General features: G+C 40.0%; 1 pseudogene; it reads left to right on the top strand.

Annotated features, from left to right (window-relative positions):
* The first annotated feature begins 6,276 nt into the window (after positions 1–6,276).
* Positions 6,277–7,692, top strand: LOC114323694 (putative UDP-rhamnose:rhamnosyltransferase 1 pseudogene; annotated as a pseudogene).
* The last annotated feature ends 7,586 nt before the right edge of the window (positions 7,693–15,278 follow it).

The raw sequence follows: 15,278 nt of genomic DNA, 5'->3' as shown, positions 1-15,278 counted from the left end.
AGCAATCTCAATCAAAAAATCAAAGACAAATCGACACAACAATTTTAACGTGAAAAAACCACAATTAGAGCGCCTCCAATTATGATAAAAAATCACGGGGCCAAAGTCACAAAACAATCCACTGAAAAAACAAAAGGAATTACACAAGTGTACTCTCAATTAACTAACGAATCCACGCCTGAATTAAACCAACACCTATATGCCTCTTCCACCACGTCTTCACCTCGAAAATGTCTTGCCCAACGTTGATTCCACAACGCCGATGTCGAATCACGACGATGAGCCACTCCGGAATCCACCAAAGCTTCAGGCCCAAATTCCACGGAATCCACCGAAGAACAACTCTCTCTTTTGTATTGAATGAACCAAACAATCCTTTGATGTATACTTCTCAAACCATGAGTTAAATACTCAATTAAACATCAAAGAAAACTAGCAAAATAGCCCCAGAGAAAAACCCTAGAACCCTCTACCCTAGAACCCTCAAAGAGGATATGGAAGTCGTATCCTAAAATCTGATTGAAACACATATTTATAGAAAACTAAATTGCGTTCTCCCCTCGAGCGTAGGAATGGCCTCTCAAGTGGACCTTGCTCGAGAAAAGTTTACTCGAGCATAAAATCCCAACTTCTAGTACTTTTGCAGACAGGTCAAACTTCTAGAACCAAACATTCTTCGCTCGAGCAGACAAGCAACTTCGAATGTATTTTTGCATTTTTGCTTTGGGGGTGTTGCCTCTCAACCCTGCCGTGGCGCTGTCCCCTGGACCCCCGCGAGCTGACTAGGCAACTCGACCCCCGACATAGTCAGCAAAGTGGCAAAATAAGAAAGAATTAACTTCTGAAACATCTCTCTGTAAGGCACAATTCAGGTTAGATTCGCATCTAAAACTCAAAACCTCACTAAAATCAAAGATCGAATATAATTACAACTGAAAAGAGTTTTGTCAAACGGGATTGCCAAGAACAAAAGCCTAACACTAATAGTTTTAAAAAATAGGTTATTTTATTTATTTACTTTGAGTAAATTAAAAATATATCATCTTCATTTACTTAAAACACTAATTAGGTTGTTTGGTTTGAATTTTCAAGATTCATATTTTAGAAAATTGAGATTTTTTGTTTTTCATATTTTTTTTATCAATTTTTTTTAATATTTTAAGTAATTTTTTTAATTTTTAGATATATCTAACATAAATACACTTAAAAAAGTATAATATTTGTAAAAAAAATCTTTAGAAAAATCACTAAATACAAAAATATAAAATAAAAAAATACGAGAATTCAGTATACTTTTCGTATTCTTGAGTATTTATTGATTTTTTAAAATATTTTGTTACAAATATTTCACTTTTCAAATACATCTATGTAAGGTGTATCTAAAAAAAGTTTAAAAAAAATGCTTAAAATTTTAAAAATATACACTAAAAACAAAAAAATGAAAAATGAAAAACAAAAAACTCAATTTTCATGAATCTAGAAAATTAAAACCAAACACACTGAATCATTCCTATAATTTTGGAAATTACATTCCATTTTACCCTTTTGAGTTTTTTAATTTAATTATAGATGACCCATTTTATTAATAAATCATCAAGTTAAATAATAGTTTTTAATTATATTAAAAATATATTTTAATTAATAATTCATGTAATTTTATTGTTGTATAAAAGAGTAGTTAGGAATTTTTTTTAATTAATTCTATTAAATAAAAAAATTTGATAAGAGGGCAATTGTAGTTTTCCAAATTATAAGGGACAATATATATTTTATACAAATCTTAAAAAATATATTTATAATTTACTCTTTATTATTTTATTTTTTTTTGGCCGACATCAACAAATTGTTTACCAGTGTTGGTAATTATATCTTATATTTTAATAGTTTTAAAAAATAGGCACGATATAAGTATTTTACTATTAGATGTTGGATTTGGTTTAGTGATCTTATAATTAAAATGTGATGAGGAGAAGGTTAGTGATTCAAGTTGATGGAGTAACGGTAACCACTTTAGTTGTAATCAAATTTTACTAACAAATTTATATCATACAATCTTGAAAGAAAATATTCTAATTATGCCCCAAATTGTCGAAGCCATACAAATCGTGGACCCAAAGTATTTCACATACTCTGTGGGGATATATTTTCTGAGTCCCAACACGTGGCCAAGGTGACGCCGACGTGTCAGCCGAGGTGCCACGTGTCCAGGCTATGACGCCGAGGTGATCTCGGTTAGGCCGAGGTTATCTCCAAAGATATTGGAATCCGAGATAAGCGGATAAGACACAAGAGTCCTAGAATGAGGAAAGACTTCAGCATGGATAAGGATAACACTCTTAGGGAGTTTATCTTTATCTCTTGGAGAGTTCAGGATAAGCACTGAGCTAAAGTCTATTAAAGCTAGGCTTCTATAGGGACTAGGATTGAGTTAGCTATAAAAGAAAGGTACCCCCGATGGGTCTAAGGTACGCAATTTATATTCTAAACAGTGAGTTTAGCACTATCGATTATCTTTAAGAGATATACTGACTTGATCGTCGGAGTGCCCCCGAGTGGACGAACCACCGTCGGAGTCTTCTCTTTCTGTTACAGGTTAGTCAGGTGCCATCTATTCTGCCAGTGCTCTCCAGCTGAATATTGAGTTTGGCAGTGTCGTCGGAAATTCACTCACACAATTTGGTGTCGTCTGTGGGAAAGAAAGGAGAATAGATGGCCAGTGACGGACAGAAGAATAAGGTTGGGAACGAAACCCCCTGCTAGGAACGGTAAGCACACCGATCCTAATATGGAGGACGATGGTCACAACGAAGAGACTCAGAACCAGAATCACGGCAGGAAAGAAGTCGGCCAGGGTGGCGACGTGCCAAGGGAACCAGATCGGAGCGGGTACTACAACGAGGATGACCTCCAGGTATAGAAGGATAAATGCCTGCGGAGGGACAAAGAGGTGAAAGAGATGGCAAATAAATTGGCAGACCTGCAATCGGTGGTCAATTTTATGATGCAAAACAACGTCATGAAGCCACCATTCCCACTGGAGGACACACTGATTCCAGCGGCCAATGCCAAGAAGGAAGGGCAAAAAACAATCCCTGCAGCCCCTCAACACACCAGGAGCGAAAGACACTCTCACCGACCTTCAAGGGAGGTCGGGCAAGGAGAGTCAAGGAGGGAAGAATCGCAGAGGACGCACCGCACCAAGGAGGTAGACCCCAAAGAACATCGGCATGTTCAAGGACAGGCGCTATGCTTCGACACAACTCATGGAGAAGGGTCAAAGAGGGCTCACAACGAAGTTGAGAGCAGTGCACCTAAAAGACTGAAGACAGGAGATAGCTGAGCTCCTGGTCAGACCAAAAGAGACTTGAGAGATTACCTCAAGAGGAAGCAACAAAACGCCGATGCCGAAGTAACCTCCCCTGATAAGCCGAGAACACCATTCTCAGTGGAGTTAGACAAATTCGAGGCTTCAAAGAGATGCAGTATGCCGAGGTTTCAAATATGCGACGGTAAGTCAGACCCTAACTTCCACGTTGAATTGTACCTAAATTCGATGGCATTATATATTGGGAACGAGCCGTTGCTCTATAAAGTGTTCCCATCGTCTTTTGGGCAGATTGTATCAGATTGGTTCTACAAACTGCCGAAGGGAAGTATAAAGACCTAGGAAGGCCTGGCCAAGATGTTCGTGGCCAAGTTCGTGACAAACAAGCTACAACCATTGAGGGTGGATGCATTAATGGCTCTGAGAATCAGGAAGGATGAAGGCCTCAGGGCCTACACAAAAAGGTACTACGAGGTGTTCAACTGAATACCCAAGTGCAATCAAGAGGTGGTGGTCGTATCTTTCAAGAACAGCCTAAAAGACGACTGTCCACTATGAAAATCTTTGACAAAGACATTGCCAAAAAGCATGGAAGAGCTCATGGCTAGAATTGAGAAGTATGCCAGCGCTAAGGAAGATGCGTCGGGGACGAAGGAGACAAAGCAAGAAAAAGCAAACGGCTCGCCGAAGCGAGGCCAAGGTAACAATGGATCCAGCAAGCAAGAGATAGGACTGAGGGCTACACAGGCAATTACAATTGTGTTTCGAATCCCGATTCACAAAGTCTTGGACAAAATTCGGAGCCAGCCTTATTTCAGAGCACCAGTGAGGGCACCAGGAGAGTTTATGGGAAGAAACCTTGGCAGACATTGTGCATACCACAATGAAGATGGGCACATGACTCAGGGTTGTAGAGCCCTGAAAACACACTTAGAAGACCTGGTGAGGCAAGGCCATCTGAGAGACCTTGTCGATGAGGCCAGGACAAGGAAAGAAAAGGCAAGACTGCCTCAGGCAACAGCAGCTCCGCCTCCCCCAACACAACAACCTCAGGCAGGAGGACCACGGGTAATTAATGTAATTTACTCGAAAGTCAACGAAAACGAAATTCGGGGGGAGACCCAAAAAGTAAAGCACTTACAGCATGTCTACCAAATCTAGGAGAAGAGACATCAGGCAAAGGAGTGCCAGGGACCAGTAGTGTCCTTTACAGAAGCCGACCTTGAGATGGTGCAGCATCTACATAACGATGCCATGGTAGTATCCCTCCAGGTTAGGTAATGCCAAGTGAAGCACATCTTGATTAACCAAGGCAGCTCTTGTGACATCATGTATGTCAGGTGTTACAAAGAGCTTGGCCTTCACCCAAACGATATGGAGCAATCCAACGGCTCAATGGTTGGGTTAATAGAACGCCGACATGGCCACTGGGAGCAGTAAGCTTAGATGTGCAGGCTGGCACGAAGAAGATAAAAACGGAGTTCACCGTAATCGACACATCCTCCCCTTACAATATCATCTTGGGAAGGCCATGGTTACATGCAATGGGGGTTGTTCCCTCAACATTGCATCAACTATTACGGTTTCCAACAGAGCATGGGATTGAGGAGGTCAGCTGCAGGCAAAGAATTGCTCCATGGCAACAATGAAATCCACCTGCAGCATAAGAGAACCAAAGAAGGCAGAGATCGAAGACGAGGACGTGGAGATCCTAGAGGATGTCCCCCGATCCTCGCACGATAAAACACACAACTGGAATTTAAAAGAATTAAAGCCGTGCGCTTGTCGAAATCGTTGGAAAATATAATTCTGAAGGATTTGGTTCTCAAAAAAAAAATAATTCTCAAGGATTAAGTACGTTTTTAGTTCACAAAAATATGAAATTTGTGTAATTTTGTGCTTTAATATTTAAAATTGTGTAATTTCCAATATATAAAAAAATAATACTATATGTACCAATTAATGTACTAATTAGTATACTAACAGATGATGTGGCATAATTTTAGAAGTTTTGAGTATTTATAATTTATATAATGGGCGAGGTCAGTAACAGTAACATAACACTAGTTGATACACTAGTGTGTAGATTAATTGGTGTATGTGGCGCTAGCATATATAAAAAGTATTTAAATTTAGTTTGCCTATCAATTTTCGTTAATAGATGCTATTAAAATCAATGACAAATGTGAAAACTCACTTAAAAAATTATACTTTTAGTCTTCAAATTATATGATGTGTCATTAATGTGAAAACTTACTCAAAAAATTACATTTTAGTCCAAACATATTTGATCTTTGTTATTTTAATGTTCAAAATTATACATTTATCCCTGACTTAAATGGAACGAAATTTGATTACTAGACGAAATTGAAACATTTTCACATTTAGGACCAAATAGACAATTTAAACATTATGGATCAAAACGACATAAACTTCAAATTTTGAGAACCAAAAATGTAATTAATCAAAATTTGAAAGTTCAGTTAAATACCCAAAGTTGTTATAGAAGTGTTTTAGGAAGTTAGTAAAAAATTGGCTTTTTGACGGCTTTTTTTGGCAAAAAAACTAGCTCGTTTTGGGTAAAAAAAGGTGGCTTTACAAATTTTTTAAAGTTTATTTATTAAAGTTTATTCATTAAATGAACAGTTTTGTTCATTAAAGTTTATTCATTAAAGTTTAGCCATTAATTCTTAGTACTCGAAACGAACAGTTTTGTTCATAGGATTTACAAATTAAATGAAAAACTTCAATTTCGTTGACTCCATCAATCCATACTTATTACATAAATTTCAAATTCATCGCCTATAAATTCACATATTTATGTTTAGAATTTCAAGACACAAAATTACCTAGAAATTTTATCATTTCCTTGAATTGTAATTGTCCGTATAACACAATAACAAGTCACAGATTATCGATACCAATTTGTGTCCCGATTAACACTTGTAACCATGACAAATGACGGTAAGCAAAAGCTACACATAGTGGTGTTCCCGTGGTTGGCCTTTGGTCACATGATCCCATTCTTAGAGCTAGCCAAGAACATGGCGAGAAGGGGTCATCAAGTCTCCTTCCTGTCGACCCCAAGAAACATTGAGCGCTTACCAAGAATTCCATCAAATTTATCCCCACTGATAAGCTTAGTGAAGCTTCATTTGCCCCCAGTTGATGGCCTCCCGGACAACGCGGAGGCCACCATTGACCTACCCTCTGACAAGATTCACTTCCTCAAGAAGGCCTATGACGGTCTCAAGGACGAGTTGACTCAATTCTTACATGCTTCATCCCCGGATTGGGTTGTTTACGACTTTGCTCCTTATTGGTTACCCCCAATTGCTGCGGAGCTTGGCATCGCACGTGCCTTCTTCAACGCAGTTAACGCCTGGTTTTTGGCATTTTTAGGGCCGTCATCTGCTTTGATTGACGGCTCTGATCCGCGGACAACGCTGGAAGACTTTACGGTCCCACCTAAATGGATCCCGTCTTCTTCCAACTTGGCCCATCGGTATTACGAGATCAAGTGGATCGTGGAGGCCGCACAAAACATTACCTCAGATGTTTTGGACACGTATCGACTTGGGTCCGCAATTGCTGGGTGCGACGTCCTTGCCACACGTGATTGTGAAGAGTTCGAAGCCCACTGGTTGACACTCCTCCAACAACTTAACAAAAAGCCTGTCGTACCAGTGGGTTTGATGCCCCCATCGGTTGACATTAGCAGGGAGGAAACAAGTGACACGTGGTTGTCAATCAGTGGTTGGCTAGAAAATCAAACCAAGGGATCTGTGATTTACGTAGGACTCGGAAGTGAGTTGACTCTGAGTCAAGAAACACTTACTGAGTTAGCTCTCGGGCTAGAGATATCTGGTTTGCCCTTCTTTTGGGCCCTTAGAAATCCGTCTGGCTTGAATGAGTCAGACTCAGTGGAGTTGCCAGACGGGTTTCAGGATCGAACCAAAGGTCGTGGAGTTGTGTGGACGACTTGGGTGCCTCAACTTAGGATATTGGCTCATGACTCAGTGGGTGGTTTCTTGACTCACTGTGGTTGGAGTTCAATTATTGAGGGCCTTCAATTTGGACATCCACTTATTATGTTGCCCTTCATGGTAGAGCAAGGGTTGAATGCTAGGATTTTTGAGAAAAACAAGGTGGGTATAGAAATACCGAGAGATGATCGAAACGGGTTATTATACCGAAACTCAGTAGCTGAGTCACTAAAGTTGGTAATAACTGACGATGAGGGAAAGGTTTATAGGGATAAAGCTAGAGAGATGAGAGCTATATTTGGTGACAAGCTTCGACATGACCAATACATAGACAAATTTATCGAGCATCTACAAAACTACAGAAGTCTTCACAAGGATTAAGTTAATGGAGTTCTTAGTAACAAATATTATGTTTTTAAGTAATATGCATTTTATTTGAAGCAAAGGCTTATTTTCATTATCTTGTAAAACATATGCAAACAAATTATTGGTGGCTTTGAAAATAAAATGCCATTAGGTTGTTTTCTAATCCTCTACATTTAACCTGTGTCACACATATCTTATAATTATCAAGTGTCAATGGATTGGATTTAATCCGAATCCGAACGGAACCTGACTGGAAAATCAGAATACATTTATAAAAATCCAACCCAGTAATCCGATAATCTGGAACCGTTTAATCCGATTACTAAACGGATTGGATATGCAAAAATTGGTCCGATCCGATTATTCTAAATTTGAATGAAGAAAACACAAATTGAAAAAAAAAAAAATTATATAAAATTATAGCTCAAAAAAAAAAAAAAAACTAAATGAATCAGTTCGGATTATCAAGTCAGATAAATTATCAGATTCGAATTCAAGTGATTTATAATCAGATATGGAATAAATGGATTCGGATCGGATTCGAATTTGTCTTAGTCAGATCTAACATCTCCAATTTATTCAAGCCCTTTGTTCAATTCTAGTATGGTGTTGGAACTTACAAGAGAGAGCAGGAGAGCACCAATTATTAGAGTTGGTATAACTGAGAGTTCACTAAGCAAAATGTCACGTACGACTTGTAAGAATATTTTTAATAAAAATAATAAAAATTCAACTTAAGACCTCCATTTCATAACAGCTTTAAGAATGAATAACATATTCATATCAATTTATTACATTTTGGAGTTTCAGTTTATTGCTTTCAACACTGTTAGAATAGTTTTAAATTTATTATTATTAATTGTATAGTGTTACATAGCTTTCGGTGGTACTCAATTGTATAGCTTTTGCTTTCGGTGGTACTCAATTGTATAGCTTTTGCTTTTGGTGAGTGTGGCATCCAATGCCCATGTTTCTCTCTATAAAGAGAGACTTCATTCCCTTTGTAATTTAATCTATATACAAAACATTTCAGAGTCTCTCTCTCGCTCTATAACTTCTCTCACTCTCTCAAACTAATCTTTCATGGTATCAGAGCCCAGTATTACATTTCTGGCAATTTTCGATTTTGGTGTTTAGTCCCGTACACAGTGGCATACATCAAATTGCTCGGAATTTTCTCACGATTCCAACGGCACCTAGCCCGTTCTCAGAACACCCTCCACGCGCCCACACGCGCCGTCTTTACCTTCTGCGCGTCACCAGCTCCGCCACCACTCTCACACGCGCCCGCACGCGCCATCTGTTGCTCCTCACCTCCGCCACGCGCCTCCACGCGCCCACACAACCGCGGCTGACGTCAGCCCTGCCACTCCCGTACGCCGCGCCTGCTATTGTGCGCCTTTCGTGCGCCGCTTCACTACATTGCACCCGCGTGCGCCAAAACGGCTATTGTGCGCCGCGCCTGCGCCTGTTCGCTACCGTGCGCCGCCGCCTTTCTGCTAACGTGCTCCTCCCTGCACTCTGCTAACGTGCGCCGCTGACATCATCGCTGACATCATCTCTGTTCAGCAGCCTTTTCTGGCTATTTTCGACCTTCCGGACTCACTGGTACACTCTGTTTTACCAAATTTTGCTCCTACAGGTCTCTTCCTGCTGCTTTAATCCTACTTAACTAGTATTATGGATCGTCTTGACACTTCCCATCCCATTTCCGTTATTCTGAATGGTTCAAACTATGTTCTGTGGGCCCAAGCTATGTCTTCCTTTCTTAAAGGGAAGAAGCTCTGGCGAATTGTCACCGGGGATGTGACTAAACCAGTCAAAGACAGTGTCACTACTGAAACTCCTGTTCATACTGCTACATATGAAGACCGACTTGAGGAATGGGACAGTAAGAATTACCAAATCATTACCTGGTTTCGTAATACCTCTGTTACCTCTATCAGTCTTCAATTTGGCCGGTTTCAGCTTGACTCTGTAACTACTCCTGCGAAAGACATCTGGGATTTTTTGAAAGAACGATACCAGACTACTGGTCTTGCCCATCAATATCAACTTCAGAACCAACTTCACCGCATGCGCCAAGAATCCACTCAGTCCATTAATGACTTCCTTTCTCAAATATACTCTGTTTGGGATCAGCTTGCTCTTTCAGAACCAACCTGGCATGACCCCGAAGATGCAGTTTTATTTACTAACCATCGCAACCAGCAAAGGTTGGTGCAATTTCTCATGGCTCTTACCCCCTCTTTTGATCCCGTACGTGCCTCTCTGCTTCATCGCCATCCCTTGCCCACTCTTGAACAAGCCATTTCTGAGTTGCTATCAGAGGAGACTCGTCTAGGTACTCTTCAAACTCATCATGTGGACTCTGTTCTTGCCACTCCTCCGTCCCGGCCATCATTTACCCAGCGGACAACTGCTTGCCTCTATTGTCAGAATCGGGGCCTTCCTTCAACCCATCTCCTGGTCAATTGCCCTGTCAGATCCTGCCGCTACTGCAACAAACTTGGTCCTGGTCATCTGCAACAGGATTGTTTTCGCAATCCATCCCGCTCATCCTCCAATAGCCACTCCTCTCGCGGTGGCTCTTCCCGGGGAAGTTTTCATCGTTCTGGTAACCAGTCTCATCACACTGCTACTTCTGCTTCCGGGAATCAGTCTTATCACACTGCTGCTGCTGCTTCCGGGACTCAGTCTCATCCCACTGACACTGCCCCCTCTGCAGGGTTCTCTGAGTCACCTGCTCCATCTACTCCTCACTTTTCTCCAACGGATGTAGAGGCCATGCTCAAACAACTTCTCTCCTCATCTGGTACACCTCCTCCTACTGCTTTGTCTGTAATCCCAGGTAACTCTTCTTGGTATTTTGACTCTGCCTGTTGTAATCATATGACCTCCAGTTCTACTATCTTTTCTTCCTTATCTTCATCTCCTCATATTCCCTCAATACATACTGCTGATGGTTCCCTCATGTCTGTTCGTCATGTTGGTACTGTTTCCACCTCTTCTTTATCTCTACCTCACGTTTATCATATCCCTGCTCTTACCTTAAACCTTATTTCCATTGGTCAATTATGTGAACTTGGTCTAACTGTCACCTTTTCTGCTACTGATTGTTTGGTACAGGACCCTCAGACAGGGCAGACTATTGGGATCGGCCGTAAGCGTGGACGTCTCTATGAACTCATTCACCTTCATGTTCCTGCCTCTCTTCAGATTGCTGCTCCTACATCTACTTCCTTATTATCTCCCTTTCATCTTTGGCATTGTCGCTTAGGGCATATTTCTGTTACTCGTTTAAGGTCTTTGGTTTCTAGTGGACAGTTGGGTCATGTAATTCCCGATCATTTCGATTGTATACCCTGTCAACTTGCCAAACAACCTGCTTTATCATTTAATAAAAGTACTTCTGTTTCTCTTGCCCCTTTTGATCTTATACATTCGGATATTTGGGGGCCCTCCCCTACTACTACTATGGGGGGATCCCGCTATTTTGTTGTTTTTATTGATGATTTTTCCCGGTTTACTTGGCTTTTTCTCATGAAAAATAGGTCTGAACTTAAACACATTTATTATCGATTTGCACAAATGGTTCACACCCAATTCTCCAAAACCATCAAAATTTTTCGCTCTGACAATGCTATGGAATATCGGGATTCAGATTTCCTTTCCTTTCTTCAGCATCATGGTACACTGCCTCATCGTTCCTGTGCTGGCACGTCCCAGCAAAATGGCCGCGCTGAACGGAAACATAGGCATATTCTTGACACTACTCGCGCTCTCCTTCTCTCTTCTTCCTGTCCTGAAAACTTTTGGGGGGAAGCTGCCCTCACTGCTGTTTACACTATCAACTGTGCTCCTACCCCTGTCATCCATAATCAAACTCCCTTTGAACGTCTGCATGGCACTCCCCCTCCTTACGCCAATCTCCGGGTTTTTGGCTCTGCTTGTTTTGTTCTACTTCAATCCCACGAACACACCAAGCTTGAACCTCGCTCTCGTCTTTGTTGCTTTCTTGGGTATGGTATTGAACATAAAGGCTTTCGCTGTTGGGATCCTCTCTCTAAACGTCTTCGTATCTCCCGCCATGTCGTTTTCTGGGAACACCAAATGTTTTCCTCACTATCCTCCTTTCACTTACCCAGACTTTCCACTACTGCATTGTTTACTAATCCTTCCATCGATCTTTTCTCTGCTGATTTTGATACAGGTTCCTCCTCCATCGAGACGCCCCTGCTCACCCCTGATCCTGTCCAGCCTGCTCTACCTGAAGGTCTACCTCTTGTTGCCACACCTCCTTCTCCACCGACTCTTCCTCCCACCGATCCTCCTACGGGTCGACCCCGCCGGGTAACTCAACCTCCTATCCATCTTCGTGATTATATTGTTGGATCTGCTGCCTTCTCTACTTATGAACCTACCTCCTATCGTGAGGCTTGTACTAATCCTCTTTGGCAGCAAGCTATGACTGATGAACTCCATGCCTTGGACAAAGCTCATACTTGGGATCTTGTTGATCTTCCTCCTGGCAAGACTGCGATTGGCTGCAAATGGGTTTACAAAATCAAAACACATTCTGATGGCTCTATTGAACGCTACAAAGCTCGTCTTGTTGCCAAGGGTTTCAACCAAGAATATGGCATTGATTATGAGGAGACATTCTCTCCTGTTGCTCGGCTTACCTCTGTTCGCAGTTTACTTGCTGTTGCTACTGCTCGCCACTGGGGGCTCTTTCAGATGGATGTCAAAAATGCTTTCCTCAATGGTCATCTTCTTGAAGAGGTCTACATGCAACCTCCACCTGGGTCCACTTTTCAACCTCATCAGGTTTGCAAACTACAGCGTGCTCTTTATGGTCTCAAGCAAGCGCCTCGTGCTTGGTTTGCTAAGTTCAGTTCTACCATTCATGACTTCGGATTCACCTCTAGCTCCTATGACTCTGCTCTTTTTATACGGACTACTTCTCATGGTACTACTCTTCTTCTTCTGTATGTGGATGATATGATTATCACTGGTGATGATCAAGCTGGTATTCTCCACCTCAAACAATTTCTCCACCAACAGTTTGAGATGAAGGACCTTGGTACTCTTAACTACTTCTTAGGCCTTGAAGTCTCTCATGATTCTACTGGTTCCTATTTGTCCCAGGCCAAATATGCATCCGATCTTCTGGCTCAAGCTGGTCTTACTGATTGCAAAACTGCCTCTACTCCGGTTGATCCTCAGATTCGTCTCACTCCTCTCGATGGGACTCTTCTCTCTGATGCTACTCTTTATCGCCAGCTCGTCGGCAGTCTTGTCTATCTCACAGTCACTCGTCCTGACATTGCCTATGCTGTTCACATTGTCAGTCAGTACATGTCGGCTCCTCGCACTCCCCACTATACTGCTCTACTCCGTATCCTTCGCTACCTCAAAGGCACTATGTTCCATGGTCTTCACTTCTCGGCTTCTTCCTCTCTTGACCTACGTGCCTTTTCCGATGCTGATTGGGCTGGGGATCCTACGGATCGACGCTCCACCACGGGATTCTGTTTCTTCTTAGGGGATTCTCTTCTTGCTTGGCGTAGCAAAAAACAATCCCTCACTGCCCGCTCTAGCACCGAAGCTGAATACCGAGCTCTTGCTGATACTACTCAGGAACTTCTCTGGCTTCGCTGGCTCCTTGCTGATATGGGTGTTTCTTCATCTGCTCCTACTCCTCTCTACTGTGACAATCAGAGTGCCATTCAGATTACTCACAATGATGTTTTTCATGATCGCACCAAACATATTGAAATTGATTGTCATTTTATTCGCCAGCATGTCACCTGTGGAACTGTTCATCTTCTTCCTATTGCTTCCGTCGATCAACCCGCTGATATCTTCACTAAGGCTCATCCTCCTGGCCGCTTCACTGATCTTGTTTCCAAACTCAACTTGGTTGATGCTTTCCCTCCTTGAGTTTGCGGGGGGCTGTTAGAATAGTTTTAAATTTATTATTATTAATTGTATAGTGTTACATAGCTTTCGGTGGTACTCAATTGTATAGCTTTTGCTTTCGGTGGTACTCAATTGTATAGCTTTTGCTTTTGGTGAGTGTGGCATCCAATGCCCATGTTTCTCTCTATAAAGAGAGACTTCATTCCCTTTGTAATTTAATCTATATACAAAACATTTCAGAGTCTCTCTCTCGCTCTATAACTTCTCTCACTCTCTCAAACTAATCTTTCAAACACAAATGTACTTCATCCGTTTTGTAAAATGAATTCCTAATGGCAGAAGTGGAAGTTGCACGCTTTACAGTCGAGGAGGGTGTTAAACACTGATAGAGGCCTCGAATTCGAGGCTCGAATTTGCCTCGAAAGTGCCTTTTTTTTTTTTCTTTTTTTTTTCTTTTTTTGACTTTGTGTATTATTTTTTTTGTTTATTTTATTTTTTTAGGGTGGTTATGTGTAGGAATGTATCAAAAAAATTAAATATTTCGTACCAGTTCATCGTATAAAAATATATAAAATTAATAAATTGATCAGTTAATTTTGGATCAGTCAATTTTATCACTCAACCAGTCTAACCTAATTGATTGATCACTGCTAGTTAAAATTTATTAATTCCATATAATTTTGTATGATGAGTTGGTGCGGGATGTCTATTTTTTTGGCACACCCCTACATATGACTACCTTTAAAAAAAATAAAAATAAATAACACAGCCCAATAAATAAAATAAAATAAAATAAAATAAAAAAATTTATCAGTCAATTTTATCATTCAATCAGTCTAACCCAACTCACTTGCAAAATATCTAATTTTTTAGCACATCCCTATACATAAACTATCCTTGCAAAAAGAAAAGAAAAAAAAAATACCAAACTAGCTGTCTTAAGTGAAAAAAAAAAAAATATATATATATATATATATATAGGATTCGAGGCCTCAGATTCGAGGCCTCAGGCATTTCCGTAAAAGAATTGTTACATCTATACTATATATTAAGTAAAATGGGATTTTAACCCAAGCCTTATGAAAGCTCCAACCTCCCAATTTAATTTTCCTGATTTTTTGATTTTAAAAAAAAAAAATCTTAGCATTTATTAACGTCTCTCAACTCCCAAGTCTTACCCTCATAATAACACTTTAATGCATTAAGAACAAACATAAAAAATATTCTTTGAAATCCAACACATATAAATTCCTTGAAAAGTCCCAACACATATGATTATTATCTTTCATAATAACACTTTAATGCATTAAGAACAAACATAAAAAAAAAAAAAAAAAAATTGTTGAAAAGTCCAATACATATGATTATTATCAAAATATTAAACTTTAATATAATATAATAAAAAAAAACACATTTAATTCCTTAAAAAATCCAACACATATGATTATTATCAAAATATTAAACTTTAATATAATATAAAAAAGGAAAAAAATAAGACATTTTAAAAAATATATATTTAAAATCACAATTCACATATATAGATAATTGTAAACACAATAAAATAGGAAGACATTCTACACGTTTTTTTTTATAAGATCTCCTCCATTATAATAAGATAGCACTTTCTTTCTCTCATCTTATAATTTATATATATATATATATATTAAATTATATAT

The sequence above is a fragment of the Camellia sinensis genome, chromosome 4 (assembly GCF_055761805.1).
Source record: "Camellia sinensis isolate YWXY chromosome 4, ASM5576180v1, whole genome shotgun sequence".
NCBI classification, from domain to species: Eukaryota; Viridiplantae; Streptophyta; class Magnoliopsida; order Ericales; family Theaceae; genus Camellia; species Camellia sinensis.
This window is presented reverse-complemented; position numbering and strand designations above follow the sequence as displayed.